The sequence below is a fragment of the Hyla sarda genome, chromosome 3, assembly GCF_029499605.1.
Source record: "Hyla sarda isolate aHylSar1 chromosome 3, aHylSar1.hap1, whole genome shotgun sequence".
In the NCBI taxonomy this organism is placed as follows: domain Eukaryota; kingdom Metazoa; phylum Chordata; class Amphibia; order Anura; family Hylidae; genus Hyla; species Hyla sarda.
In genome coordinates this window covers 406,895,897-406,911,616 of record NC_079191.1, presented here as the reverse complement: position 1 = coordinate 406,911,616, position 15,720 = coordinate 406,895,897, and the positions used below count along the sequence as shown (strand labels likewise).

At 44.5% G+C, this 15,720-nt stretch overlaps 2 long non-coding RNA genes across 3 annotated transcripts in view; one reads left to right on the top strand and one right to left on the bottom strand.

The window, feature by feature from the left end:
- LOC130362957 (uncharacterized) overlaps positions 1-15,720 on the top strand; it is a 124,099-nt gene that overhangs the window by 79,836 nt on the left and 28,543 nt on the right. The window contains exon 4 of the long non-coding RNA XR_008891653.1: positions 3,709-3,800. This is a non-coding gene — a long non-coding RNA (uncharacterized LOC130362957). The remainder of the gene's footprint in view (positions 1-3,708; positions 3,801-15,720) is intronic.
- LOC130362958 (uncharacterized) overlaps positions 1-15,720 on the bottom strand; it is a 39,397-nt gene that overhangs the window by 15,650 nt on the left and 8,027 nt on the right. For both annotated transcript variants that reach the window (XR_008891655.1, XR_008891654.1), the window contains exon 3: positions 9,657-9,719. This is a non-coding gene — a long non-coding RNA (uncharacterized LOC130362958). The remainder of the gene's footprint in view (positions 1-9,656; positions 9,720-15,720) is intronic.

Sequence of the window (15,720 nt, the reverse complement as noted above, 5' to 3'; positions counted from 1 at the left end):
CTGTAGCATACAGCTACTAAAAAGTAATGGTAGGGTAAAGATTTTTTAATAGAAGTCATTTACAAATCTGTTTAACTTTCTGGCACCAGTTGATTAAAAAAAATGTTTTCCACCGGAGTACCCCTTTAAAGGGGACAATATGGAAGAAATGGATGCATTTAAAGGGGAACAGAATAGGGAATAAGTAGCTGATCACGGGGGGTCTGACCACTGGGACGGCACGGGCTCCATTCATTTCTATGAGCGCTCCGTAGAGACCCCAATACAGCCCCATAGAAATGAATGAAGTACGCGCTCCTCACTGAGACAGTCAGGGACTCCCCCACCCTGAAGCTCAGCTACTTATCCCCTATCCTGTGACAAGGGGATGAGTTCATTTTGGCTGTAGTTCTCCTTTACTGCTGCCATGTATCCCCGCCGCACCACATTCATTTCAATGAGCCCAACAGAGTTATCTAGTGACCCCGGTCGGCAAATTTTTGGACCGTATCAGTTTTTGTTGCCAGACTGGAACCACAGCAGACCCCTGCTTTCAGCCTGGAAACAAAAACTGATAGGGTCCAAAAATGATCCGACCGGGGTCACTGTCTGACTCCACTGGGCTCATTGAAATGAACAAGGTGTGGCGTGAGTCGGGCGGGGATATGGCAGCAGCCGGATTTAAATTCTGCCAAATTCAGCTGCCGTAGGCTCAAATTATGGTGTGAATGGAACCATAGGGTGCGTTCACACGCTCTTTGTTTTTGCGGGTTTTCCGCAGCGTATTTGAAAGGGGCGGGCTCTTCTTGGCTGTCCATAGCAGATTGTCTGCGGCGGAATTTACGCTGTGGAAAATCCGCCGCAGTCCCTACTGACTTCAACGGACAATCTGCTATGGACAGCCAAGAAGAGCCCGCCCCTTTCAAATACGCTGCGGAAAACCCGCAAAAACAAAGAGCGTGTGAACGCACCCTTAGGCTAGGTTTCCACTTGGTTTTTTTTCTGGCAGTTTTTGGATATCTGCCAGTGCAGTTTTTGAGCCAAAGTCAGAAGTGGATCCATAAGGGAGGAGAATACACTCCTTTATATGTCCTATTCCTTTTGAATACATTTGAATACATTTCTGGATTTGGCTCAAAAACTGCAGTGGCAGATATCCAAAAACTGCCAGAGAAACAAAAACTAGTGGAAACTTAGCCTTACCAGGTAAGAAAACTTTTTTTTTTTTTGGAAGGGAACAAATTTATTGTGACGTGGTTGCATTACTGTCCCTTTCATAGTTTTTCCCTGCACTCTCAGCTACCAATCGAGTCAGGGGTAGTGTGGGGGCGAATCCTAATTTAAAAACTTATTATAGGTCCCAATGTGGGTGAAACCTCCCAAAACTAACCTCAGGAGATTCGCCCATCCTTACTGATAACCATTTCTTATGGATAGGTCCTTCTTAGGGTACGTTCACACGAGCAAATTTTTTTGGCGGGTTTTCCACTGCGTATTTGAAAGTGGGCGGGCTCTTCTCGGCTGTCCGCAGCAGATTTTCCGCGATGCAATTTACGCTGCGGAAAATCCGCCGCAGTCCCTACTGACTTCAATGGGGCTTGCAGCGGATTTTCCGCAGCGTAAATTCCACCGCGGAAAATATGCTGCGGACAGCCGAGAAGAGCCCAGCCCCCTTTCAAATACGCAGTGGAAAACCCGCAAAAAAATCTGCCCGTGTGAACGTACCCTTAAAGGGGTACTCCGGTGAAAACCTTTTTTCTTTTAAATCAACTGGTGGCAGAAAGTTAAACATATTTGTAAATTACTTCTATTAAAAAATCTTAATCCTTCCTGTACTTATTAGCTGCTGAATACTACAGAGGAAATTCTTTTCTTTTTGGAATGCTCTCTGATGACATCATGAGCACAGTTCTCTCTGCTGATGTTATAATAATAATAATAACGCTTAATTTATTGTTGTCCTTAGTGGAATTTGAACCCAAGTCCCCAGCAATGCAAGGCAGCAGTGCTAACCACTGAGCCTCCATGCTGCCCTTAGCATACATCTGCTATGCATGGTTGCTAAAATGGACAGAGATGTCAGCAGAGAGCACTGTGCTCGTGATGTCATCAGTGTTCCAAAAAGAAAGGAATTTCTTCTGTAGCATTCAGCAGCTAATAAGTACTGGAAGGTTTAAGATTTTTTTAATAGAAGTAATTTACAAATATGTTTAACTTTCTGCCACCAGTTGATTTAAAAGAAAAAAGGTTTTCACCGGAGTACCCCTTTAAATAGGATTTTCCAACCCCATGATTTCCCATCCGGCTCCAGTGAGGTCATGTCAATCATGACATGTGACCATTGCATTCAGTCACTACCCACAGTGGTGACCTCAGGGGGGAAGTCGACATGACATCCAAGGCGGGTGAGCGGAGATCTACAGCGGACCACGGAAGACAATTGGTATGGTGATTATAGGGAGGGAGATTGGAGGAGAGACATCTTCTTTCATAATAATGGGTGCACTCACAAAGGACTGACACAATGCCCAAGGAGTATAAAGAGCGTATATAGCACAGGGCTAAAGTCCTGCAGGAACACGTGGGAACTGAGTTCCTGCACTTTTTCCACAGGCAAAACACTGTTCTCATTAGCAGGAGTCCTGCAGGTTCAGTCCTTAAAGGAACAAACTGTTTCGAACGCTGGAGCCTGCGCCGGGAGCTCGTGACGTCATAGCCCTGCCCCCCCCCCTCATGACGTCACGCCCCCTCAATGCAAGTCTATGGGAGGGGGCGTGTCGGCTGTCACGCCCCCCTCCCATAGACTTGTATTGAGGGGGCTCCCGGCGCCGGCTCCAACGTTCAGAAGTTTGTTCCAAACGCTGAGCAGCGGAGTACTCCTTTAAGTGGAAATCTTGGGTGAGTGCCCTCATTTTTTTTTTACAATGACTTGACCCCTGGTATGGCATATGGCAATGCCAGCAGTAGTACTTTTCTAACAAAGGTTTATTGGGTACAGTATTACGCGTTTCTCATCAGACATTGCATGCCTTCTCAGATGTAGGACTAAGGTCAGCCTAAGGCTAGGTTCACAACTTTAAATTTATTTTTTAGCCATAAAATGGGAAGAAAAGAAAAAAAGCATCAATTTTTTTTCCTGGAAAATCCAGCCGTAGATTTTATGCCGTGTGAAGTTAGCCTTAAAGTTTTTGCGAATAGACAGTCCTATAGTCGAAGTCCTATAATAGTGTAACATGTACCTAAATCTAGATAACAGGTTCAAAGGGGATGAAATTCACAATTTTATTATTTTCTTTCAACCAACAGATGCAGATTAATCTTTGATAACTCTATGTCAGTGTTTCCCAAACTAGGGTGCCTCCAGCTGTTGCAAAACTACAACTCCCAGCATGCCCGGACAGCCAACGGCTGTCCGGGCATGCTGGGAGTTGTAGTTTTGCAACAGCTGGAGGCAACCAGTTTAGGAAACACTGACATAGAGTATGAAAGACTAAACCTCAGGGGTTCTATGTGGTATCAATTGTCTCCAGAACTGAAATTGAAAGTATTGTGTTACCATGGTGATCGTCTTCCGATGAATGACTAATGTCTGCTATTTTTCCTCCTGGTGACTCATATTTTGCCCAATAATTGTACCAATTCATCAGAAGTTTTATTATAACTTTGAATTAAACAAAACCTGTAATTAATTGTTATAAATGGAGCCTGTAATTGCCTATTATTGTACAGGGGCCGTGTCATGAAGACAAGTGGCGTCCGTATACCCCAACAGTATTCCAGGAGATGGACCTAATCCACTCTCAAAGCAGAATAGAACAGAGGTCTGTTTCTTCTTGTTTAAAAACAGCGCCACTATTGTCCACAGGCTGTGTGTGGTATTGCAGCTTAGCCTCATTTACCAGAGCACATCTGAGGTCCGCCCCTGTGGCAGCAAAAGGGCCAGTTCACACATATCGCTGGTCAGGCACATAGATCAGGCGAAAAGAATAGTAAATTCGTGAAGCCCTGTCAATTTGGCGAGTCTGGTGCAGAGCAGCAAAAATTGACAAATGTTTTGCGCAAAAAAAAAAGGAAATCTTTGCCACACTGCAACAGGTGCAGACTTGGATGCTGTGTTTTTACATAGGACTGTATGTCAGAGGAGGAGATGTATTATTTACATAGGACTGTATGTCGGAGGAGGAGATGTATTATTTACATAGGACTGTATGTCGGAGGAGGAGATGTATTATTTACATAGGACTGTATGTCGGAGGAGGAGATGTATTATTTACATAGGACTGTATGTCGGAGGAGGAGATGTATTATTTACATAGGACTGTATGTCGGAGGAGATGTATTATTTACATAGGACTGTATGTTAGAGGAGGAGATGTATTATTTACATAGGACTGTATGTTAGAGGGGTTGAGGTATTTTTTACATAGGATTATGGGGGAGATGTAAAAGGCCTCTGAAAAATGAAAGAAGCGATCTGATTGGTTGCCATGGGCAACTGGATCAACCTTTCCTCAGCACAGATTTTGATTAATCCCCCCCCCCCTATATGTTGGAGGGGGTGATGTATAGGACTGTATGTTGTAGGGGCTGAAGCGAGGGGGTAGTGTATATTAGGACTGTATGTCTGATATGCGTGAGGGGGTGATGTATTTTTGCATAAGACTGTATGTTGGGGGGGGTGAGGTATTTTTACATGGGACTGTAGGTTGGATGGGGTGATGTATATAGAACTGTATGTTGTAGGGGCTGAAGAGAGGGGGTGATTTTTTTTTTTATATATAGGACTGTATATTTAAGGGGGTGATATATTTTTACATAGGACTGTATGTTGGAGGGGGTGATGTATTTTTACATAGGACTGTATTTTGGGGAGGGTCATGTATTTTTACATAGGACTGTATGTTGGAGCGGGTAATGTATTTTTACATAGGATTGTATTTTGGAGAGGGTCATGTATTTTTACATAGGACTATATTTTGGAGGGGGTGATGTATTTTTACATAGGACTGTAGGTTGGAGGGGCTGATGTATTCTTACATAGGACTGTATGTTGGAGGGGTGATGTATTCTTACATAGGACTGTATGTTGGAGGGGCTGAGGGAAGGGGGTGATGTATTTTTACATAGGACTGTATGTTGGAGGGGGTGATGTATATTTACATAGGACTGTATGTTGGAGAGGGTGATGTATTTTTACATAGGACTGTATGTTGGAGGGCGTGATGTATTTTTACATAGGACTGTAGGTTGGAGGGGCTGATGTATTCTTACATAGGACTGTATGTTGGAGGGGCTGAGGGAAGGGGGTGATGTATTTTTACATAGGACTGTATTTTGGAGGGGGTGATGTATATTTACATAGGACTGTATGTTGGAGAGGGTGATGTATTTTTACATAGGACTGTATGTTAGAGGGCGTGATGTATTTTTACATAGGACTGTAGGTTGGAGGGGCTGATGTATTCTTACATAGGACTGTATGTTGGAGGGGCTGATGTATTCTTACATAGGACTGTATGTTGGAGGGGCTGAGGGAAGGGGGTGATGTATTTTTACATAGGACTGTATGTTGGAGGGGGTGATGTATTTTTACATAGGACTGTATGTTGGAGATGGTGATGTATTCTTACATAGGACTGTATATTGGAGGGCGTGATGTATTTTTACATAGGATTGAATGTTGGAGGGGCTAAGGGAAGTGGGTGATGTATTTTTACATAGGACTGTATGTTGGAGGGTGTGATGTATTCTTACATAGGACTGTATGTTGGAGGGGGTGATGTATTTTTACATAGGACTGTATGTTGGAGGGGCTGAGGGAAGTGGGTGATGTATTTTTACCTAGGACTGTATGTTGGAGGGGGTGATGTATTTTTACATAGGACTGTATGTTGGAGGGTGTGATGTATTTTTACATAGGACTGTAGGTTGGAGGGGCTGATGTATTCTTACATAGGACTGTATGTTGGAGGGGCTGATGTATTCTTACATAGGACTGTATGTTGGAGGGGTGATGTATTCTTACATAGGACTGTATGTTGGAGGGGCTGAGGGAAGGGGGTGATGTATTTTTACATAGGACTGTATGTTGGAGGGGGTGATGTATTTTTACATAGGACTGTATGTTGGAAAGGGTGATGTATTCTTACATAGGACTGTATGTTGGAGGGCGTGATGTATTTTTACATAGGATTGAATGTTGGAGGGGCTAAGGGAAAGGGCTGATCTATTTTTACATAGGACTGTATGTTGGAGGGGCTGAGGGAAGTGGGTGATGTATTTTTACATAGGACTGTATGTTGGAGGGTGTGATGTATTTTTACATAGGACTGTATGTTGGAGGGGCTGAGGGAGGTGGGTGATGTATTTTTACATAGGACTGTATGTTGGAGGGGGTGATGTATTTTTACATAGGACTGTATGTTGGAGGGGGTGATGTATTTTTACATAGGACTGTAGGTTGGAGGGCGTGATGTATTTTTACATAGGACTGTAGGTTGGAGGGGCTGATGTATTCTTACATAGGACTGTATGTTGGAGGGGCTGATGTATTCTTACATAGGACTGTATGTTGGAGGGGTTGAGGGAAGGGGGTGATGTATTTTTACATAGGACTGTATGTTGGAGGGGGTGATGTATTTTTACATAGGACTGTATGTTGGAGGGGGTGATGTATTTTTACATAGGACTGTATGTTGGAGGGGGTGATGTATTTTTACATAGGACTGTATGTTGGAGAGGCTGAGGGAAGTGGGTGATGTATTTTTACATAGGACTGTATGTTGGAGGGGGTGATGTATTTTTACATAGGACTGTATGTTGGAGGGGGTGATGTATTTTTACATAGGACTGTATGTTAGAGGGGTTGAGGGGGGGGGGGCACAATTTTCTGCTCTTGTCTTTGGCACAACAAGCACTAGCCAGAGTTCTGACATCTCCCAATGAGCCTACAGACGGGGACTTTTATTTCCCCATTCAGAACACATACATGCATGCTCAGCCAGGTTGAGTGTGTGCGTGTGAGGAAGGAAAAGGCAGCTGTTGGCCAAATGAGCATTCAGCAAACAGCTATAATGTATAGGAGGATGAGATCTTCCCGATAGTTCCCTATTGCTTTGTTTCTGTGTAAGATAATGTTTCCAGGATGGATCATGAACCTTCTGCCTACAACAGGATTTATATTGAAATACACTGAAATCCGTATTTGCTTACAAGAGGGATCACTGTGACACATTTATATGTAAAAATGTCCTTGTCTTGTCAGAAAATTAGCTATTCTGTGGGGTTTTTAATATGTTAATGTCTGGATGTCCCGAGGGAGATCTTTTGTGTTGCGGACCCATTAGCCAGGAGATGACATGTCTTACAGGGAGTGTCAGCGCTTTGAATGATAATCCCTATGGTTGGAGGCGGTTTCTTAAAATTGGCAGCTACTATATTTTAGAGTTGTATTCCCTTACCTGTGGCTATATGGCTTGTTCCCAAACTACAACTCCCATCATGTCCTAACTGTAAATACCTGTGGCTCTTCAGCTGTTGCAAAACTATGAATCCCATTATCCCCGGACATCAAACATCTCTGGCTAAAACTATAACTTTCATCATTGCATTGACAGTGAATACCTGTGGTTCTTTAGTTGTTGGAAAGATACAACTCCCATCATGCCCTGACACTGAACACCTGTGGCTCTCTGACTTTTGCAGAACTACAACTCCCAGTATGTTCTGAGACTGAAAACCTGTCACTTTCCAACTATTGCTAAAGTAAAACATTCATCATGCCTTGTCACTAAACACATGTGGCTCTCTGACTTTTGCAGAACTACAACTCCCATCATACCCTGACACTGAAAACCTGTCGCTCTCCGGCAGTTGCAAAACTACAACTCTTATCATGCCCTGACGATGGAAAAACCTGTGGCTTTCTCCCCCTTTTATTTACACTCTATGGGGGAGATTGATCAAAACCTGTGCAGAGGAAGAGTGGTGCAGTTGCCCATAGCAACCAATCAGATTGCTTCTTTCATTTTCCACAGGCCTCTAAAGAGGCCTGTGGAAAATGAAAGAAGCAATCTGATTGGTTGCTATGGGCAACTGCACCACTCTTCCTCTGCACAGGTTTTGATAAATCTCCCCCTATGGCCGTTGCAAAACTAAAACTCTCATCATGCCCTGACACTGAAAATATGTTGCTTTGAGGCTGTTGCAAAGCAGCAACATCCATCATGCCCTGACTTTAAAAAACCTGTAGTTCTATGTCAGTTACAAAACAACAACTCCCATCATGCCCTGACACTGAAAACCTGTTGCTTTATGGCTGTTGCAAAACTACAATCGCCACCATGCCTTAAAGGGCTATTCCAGGAAAAAAAACTTTATATATATATATATATATATATATATATATATATGTATATATATATATATATATATATATATATATATATATGTATATACATATATTTATTAACTGGCTCCAGAAAGTTAAACAGATTTGTAAATGACTTCTATTAAAAAATCTTAATCCTTCCAGTAGCTATCAGCTACTGAAGTTGAGTTGTTTTTTGAGTGCTCTCTGCTGACACCTCTGCTTGTCTCAGGGACTGACCAGAGTAGGAACAAATCCACATAGAAAACCTCTAATGCTTCGGACAGTTCCTGAGACAAGCAGAGGTGTGAGCAGAGATTACTGTTGTCAGAAAGAAAAGAACAATTCAACTTCAGCAGCTGATAACTACTGGAAAGATTTAGATTTTTTAATAGAAGTCATTTACAAATCTGTTTAACTTTCTGGAGCCAGTTAATATAAAAAAAAACAAAAAAAAAACTGGAATACCCCTTTAAAATGGAAAACCTGTGGAACATTGTGTTAAAGTTTGCATTTTAATGTAAATGCAGTAAATCTTACAATCATTCATAGTGGTTGTCTCATTATTGTACATAAAAAAATGTCAGATCACACAAAACAGTAAAAACCATGCTTCTGGGTGTAGAGGTTGCTGTTAGATACTTGTTATGGTGCCCCTGGAGTTCATTTTGTTTCCTCTCAGAACGTCCACCTAATGTGCTTAAAGGGGTTCTCCGGTGCTTACACATCTTATCCCCTATTCAGAGGATAGGGGATAAGATGCCTGATCGCGGGAGTCCCGCCGCTGGGGACCCCCAGGATCATGCACATGGCACCCCTTTTAATCAGTCCCCGGAGCGTGTTCGCTTCGGGTCTGATTACGGGTGACTACAGGGCTGGCGGCGTGTGACGTCACGCTCCACCCCTCAATGCAAGCCTACGGGAGGGGGCGTGATAGCTATCACGCCCCCTCCCGTAGGCTTGCATTGAGGGGTGGAGCATGACGTCACATGGGGGCGGAGGTGTGACGTCACACGCCGCCGGCCCTGTAGTCGCCCGTAATCAGACCCGGAGCGAACACACTCCGGGGACTGATTAAAAGGGGTGCCGTGTGCATGATCACGGGCGTCCCCAGCTGCGGGACTCCCGCGATCAGGCATCTTATCCCCTATCCTTTGGATAGGGGATAAGATGTGTAAGCACCGGAGAACCCCTTTAATAGCTCAGTCCCACTTCCTAGATCTGCTTCTACACAGGCGACCCCAAACTATTTCTACTATTGTACAGGCGGCCAATAAGAATCTATGTAGTAGAAGCGGCTTCTTCTCACCGGCAGCGTCGCTGTCCTCATTTCTCTCATCTGCCGGGTTATAATAATTTCGCTCCATCTTCACTGTGAAGCAGACACAAAAAAAGAAACAGGATACATGTTTATTAGTAAAAACAAACTAAAATGTTACTAAGCAACCAGAATACTCTCATAAATACACGCCAGGCCGGCAATTACTACAGGGTTTTATTTATGTAGTTTCTAGAGATGAGCGAACTTACAGTAAATTCGATTCGTCACGAACTTCTCGGCTCGGCAGTTGATGACTTTTCCTGCATAAATTAGTTCAGCTTTCCGGTGCTCCGGTGGGCTGGAAAAGGTGGATACAGTCCTAGGAAAGAGTCTCCTAGGAATGTATCCAGCCCACGGGAGCACCTGAAAGCTGAACTCATTTATGCAGGAAAAGTCATCAACTGCCGAGCCGAGAAGTTCGTGACGAATCGAATTTACTGTAAGGTCGCTCATCTCTAGTAGTTTCATTAGGAAAAATAATAATATTTGCCTTTAGTCACATGTATTAAAGTTAGCTGAAACCTTCTCCGACAACGTTGTGGTCTGTGTAAAGGGGACGGCCTTCTTGTTGAGACTGATTTATCACTAGTTTTCCACTATTTATCTGGAGAGCTTGTATTAGTTTTATTCATTTTTAATACATTTTATTACTTTATATAGAACTGACATATTCTGCAGTATTGTAGAGAGATGATAACTACTGAGCCACCCTTCATTCATTGTAGTGTTTCCCAACCAGGGTGCCTTCAGCTGTTGCAAAACTATAACTCCCAGCATGCCTGGAAGGCCAAAGGCTGCGGATAGGGGATAAGTACATTTTTGCCAGAAATTTCCTTTAAGGCTCCTGGGCCCAGTGCAGAATTTTTTCCAGGGCCCCTATCTGTCATTGCGAAGACCATCATTTTTTTTTATATAGAAAGAGTCCTATGGGGCATCTGGGCCCCGGTGTGACTGCTATGTCTACACCCCCTTTAAAATAATCTGTCATCAGTGTCACCTGCACTAACCTGTTGGTATAGAAAGATAGTGCAGGTGACATTGATGGCAACGGTACTTACTTGTCCCATTCCGTGCTGTCATTCTCCAGCAATCCTCTTTGGTACCTTCAGCATGGGCGGAGCTTAGTGATGTCACCACTGCTGTTTGCTTGCAGCTTGACCCAACAGAGAACAGCAGCAGTGATGTCACTAAGCTCTGCTCATGCCCAGTCGGCCCAGAGCTGAAGATACCGATGAGGATTACTGGATAACGACAGCACGGAACGGGAAAAGGTAAGTACTGTTGTCATCAGTGTTACCTGCACAGGTTAGTGCAGGTGACACTGATGACAGATAAAGTTATGCCACGACCCAGGATTCCAGTACTGCAAGGCAATAGTTTTAACCACTGAACCACCATACTGCCTGGACAGATACAGCATTCTCATGTGCGTCTCATGTGCATCACAAAACTTACAGTCTCAATGACTGGTCCCCATAGGAGTATTTCAAACATAGTGAGGGCAGGCTGTAGATTCTGGACAACCCCTTTAAAGCTGGTCATACACAAAATAGCTTATGACTGTTTACCTCCTACCACATTAACATGTACATTCAGATTGACCAAGCATGCATGTACATTTCAATAAGGAGATGGAGATAAGTAGTGGTCACTTAATTCTGGCACTACTTATCTCCGTGTAGGAATACATTATGCAAGTGGTCCCCAACCTTTTTTTTGCCTGGGTACCCCTTGAGACCCCATTCCCAAAAATTGTACCCCCATATTAGAGACACTTTTGTAATTGACAAAGTATAATTCATACGCTTTACTTTACTCCATATCCTCTCCCCAGGCCCCGCTCCTCTCCCTAACATCCCAGTCCCACGAGTCACAGGTGACATTTTCTCTGTTCAGAGTTGTTTACGTTTCTTTTTCTTCACTATCTGACCTAGTCCGCCATTGAGATTTCTCCCAGCCAAGACTTGTGTGGTGTCCCGGTACCGTATTACATACAGTACCTTGGTAGGGGTCCCCAAAGTCAGAGTTCCTAGGAACCGTAGGGTCCTCAGGTCTAGTCTTCCCCTAGTCACCCCTTAAATAATTTATATATTACTCAGGTAAATGTAAATAAATGTATATAGAAAGTGTACTTACCTTGCGCTTGTGTCGCAGGACCTGCGGGTCACGTGAAGAGGCTCTAGTCTCTATGGTAGTTGAAAAGGACCTTTGGAGGTTCATAGGACATGTGATACCCACCATGCTTTGTGAAGTTGATTAACAGATGGCGTGGACCAATCCTAAAACGGCCAGCCCCTGCCCATATAAGGGAGCTGCGGCCATTATTCTCTCTCTTGGGTTGCTGTCACTGAATGAGGTAGGACCTCCGCAACTTTCAACGACAATTACTGGGCCAAAGCCTTGCGGCCTCGGCTGAATTACACAGTGAGTTCTTCTAAATTCCCTGCAATTATTGGCAAGGACCCTGGACCTAAATATATCCCTAAATCCAGCGGATCTGCGCATACTAAATCCCAACAAGCTAAAGAACTTACTAAAAGTCCCAACCAATGGTCAATCTAAGCTAAGCTGTTCATAGACTCTGTTACAAAGACTGTTTGTATGTTCGCATGTTACAGAAAATCTTCAGTAAATTTTACGCAAGTTTTCAGCGAAGCTCTGGTTGTGGACAATACTTTATTCTGCAAGCACCTATCATCCTTGGGAAGGGTGGCGATAGGCCAAACCATACAGCATTTAACCCTCACCCTGGCGTCACGACTGACAAGGGTTAACAGCACCCTTTATAACCTGCACAGCAACTTCCCGATCACCATTCACACCCACAAGGCACCACACTTGTTTCCACAGAACTGGCCAAACAAACACTTTAATCTTTATTCAGTACAGTATCCGCCTCTTTACAAACTCCCCATGTGTATTGCCCCACACAGTAATAGTTCCCTCTTTGTGTCCCCATGAAGTAGTTAGGCCCCCAAATATAGTTGTAGGCCCTCATATTGTGCTGCTTTGATGCTCCACTGCTCCTCTGGTCTGGGGACCTTTTGCTATGGCTCACAGCAGTAGGTTCCAGGTCCGCAGGAGCAGTGAAGCACCAAAGCTAATGGTAGTTACTGCCCATAGCAGCCCGGTGCCCAAGCTTTTCCTCTGCTGTCCTCCTGCTCCACTTCTCAGTGCAGTGTTGTCAGCCCACAAAGATCCATGGCCCTGGCCACTTTAGAAGCAGTGATCAGTGGCTGCGGCCGCCATTACTGATTTTTTTTCAAGTGCCCCCTGGAGAACTGCTAAGTACCCCTGGGGGAACTTGTACCCCAGGTTGGGAAGCACTACAATATGCAGTACACATTGTTCTCTCACCTGCAGATGGAAACCCCCGACACGTACAAGTTGACCTTCATCAGGTTCCATTTAGGGTCTATTCACACGTACAGTATTCTGCGCAGATTTGATGCGCAGGATTTCAAGCTGTGTTCAGTTTACATTGAAATCTGCAGCAGAAAATTCTGCGCATCAAATCTGCACAGAATACTGTATGTGCGAATAGACCCTTAAACTGTTATATAACTGATTGCAGCTTAGGATGGGTTTGGCACATATTTTCTTTTACATGCCAATTATTGGCAAAAATGCACAGAAAATAGAATATATCCCAAAATGTTTATGTTATGTGAATCCAGCCTTATCATCATTGGAGGAGTATACCTTTAAGTGCAGAGGAAAGTTCATCAGCCCGATTTGTTCATTGTATTGGAAACATATAAGGCCTCCTTTGTTTTTACTGGAATTTTTCCCCTTTTACTATGACCAGTGCATTAAAAGCCTGCGGTTTTACACTCTGAAGAAGCCGTATTTTACTGCAAGTAGCAGAATGACTCAACAGTGAAAGAATACACTGTGCTCCCTTCTACCTCGTGTTTGTCAGACAACACGTAGCGTTCAAACAAGCCCCCGCATTACGTAACAATGGCCTCCATTGCTTGAAGTGTTGTCTCTCTTGGCAGGTAACACTGGGGGAACACGGAATTCCAAGAAATATAATTAAACTTTTAGCTTCCGGGCCTGAAATGTATGTTTGATATGTGATCCACTGACAAAACTGACTTGGATTCTACCCAGAGAGACAATCAAACATAACATTACAGGTTATGGATTCTAGATCTATGAGGACAGAAGGTTGATCCAGGTGTGGTGGCCCAGTACGGGATGGTGTTTCCCCGTACCCTTCTCCTGCCCTGTCAAGCAGAGTCCCTTTATGTCCCCAGGGGCCCCTGCAGTGTTATCCCCTATGTACATATGTTATATGTTAAAAGTATTCTTTAATTACTGTGACTGTGCTTGTTACCCAGGAGGCACTAGTGACCAGGTGACCCCTCAAGTGACCTATGGGCTTTTTGCTAGACATCCCTATAAAACCAGGGGTGGAGCTACAATCTCCATCATGCAGCATTCCTGCTCCTGCTGAGGTCCAGTGCAGTCGTCTCAGTGTGTCCAGAGCATTGGAGGCCTCAAGCCTAAAGTCTGCAGCCACAAAGTCATCTCAAGTCATCTTCATGTCAATTGTCAAGTCAGTCAAGTCAAGTCTTCTATATAGTCAACTTGGCCTGCACTAAAGTGTCTCTACATACTGCAAGTCCCAGCAAGCCTGCGAGGTCCCCCTGTGTCACTGGTCACCTCCTTGGGATATTGGCCGTACTGCATAGACTGTATCATCTGTCTACCCTCAGTAAAGCTACCGTTGTCCGTAACTTGGCGTCGGTGCCTAGCCCAGGACCAGCGGTATTACCTTCGGGTGATAAAGGCTAAACCACGCCCTGGCGTCACGACAGGAAGGGGTTAATGACATCTGCCCCCAGGGTTACAACATCTGCCCTGCATTGCACCCCTCCCCCCCCCCCCCCCCCCCCACGCCACACAGGGATCTATTCTGATTGCCATACTAGTATGAGGGTTTTTTGCCTTCCTCTGGATCAACTCAGTAGGGGCCCATTGGGGATATAGGTTGAACTTGATGGACTCTGGTCTTTTTTCAACCTTATGAACTATGTAATAAGGGTTATATAAGGTTTATGGCATCTGTAGGTTGGTAGGAGGTGTAAGGATGCCAGAAAGACAAAGGGTATGATGTAAGGAGCCTCAGGGAGAAGACTGCATCCACATATCAAATCTGACCGCCATGTCTGTATCCTGGGTGTGGAGGTACATAATAAAGGGGAGCTCCCCATAAAATCGAATTAATAAAAAGTATATACAGCAGGTGAAATAAGTATTAAACACGTCACTATTTTTATCCCTAAATATTTCCACCTATTTTCAAAGGTGCTATTGGCATGAAATGTTCCCAAGATGTTGGTAACAAACCAAGTAATCCATCGTACAAAGAAACCAAAACAAATAAGAAATTAAAGGACAACTGTAGTGGAACACTTTTATATATTCCCGTGCCCGGGCCTCAAAAACAAACAAAATAAACTTATACATACCTTCCTACGAGCCCCCATTGGTCCAGCACAGGCCTCACGGTCCGGCAGTGCTGACCTCATTCCACTTCCTGGGGACGGGGACGTCGCAGAGCCATCGGCGTATCACCGGCCTCAGCGATGTCCCGCCCCGGCCTGTGATAGGCTGAGGGGGCTGTCATGTAAGAAGCCGGCCAGAGCTCCTCACATGACAGTGGGCTCAGCCTATCACAGGCCGGGGCGGGACATCGCTGAGGCCGGTGATACGCTGATGGCTCTGCGGCGTCCCCGTCCCCAGGAAGTGGAATGAGGTCAGCACTGCCGTACCGTGGGGCCTGTGCCGGACCAATGGGGGCTCATAGGAAGGTATGTATAAGTTTATTTTGTTTAATTCTTACTTGTTAGAAGGGACCCCTGACAATAAGCGTCCTTCTGCTTCGACCCTACAGTGTTTCCTAACCAGTGGGCCTCCAGTTGTTGCAAAAGTACAACTCCCAGCATGCCAGGACAGCTGAAAGCTGCCTAGGCATGCTGGGAGTTGTACTTTTGCAACAGCTGGAGGCACACTGGTTGGGAAACACTGTACTAAGGAATAC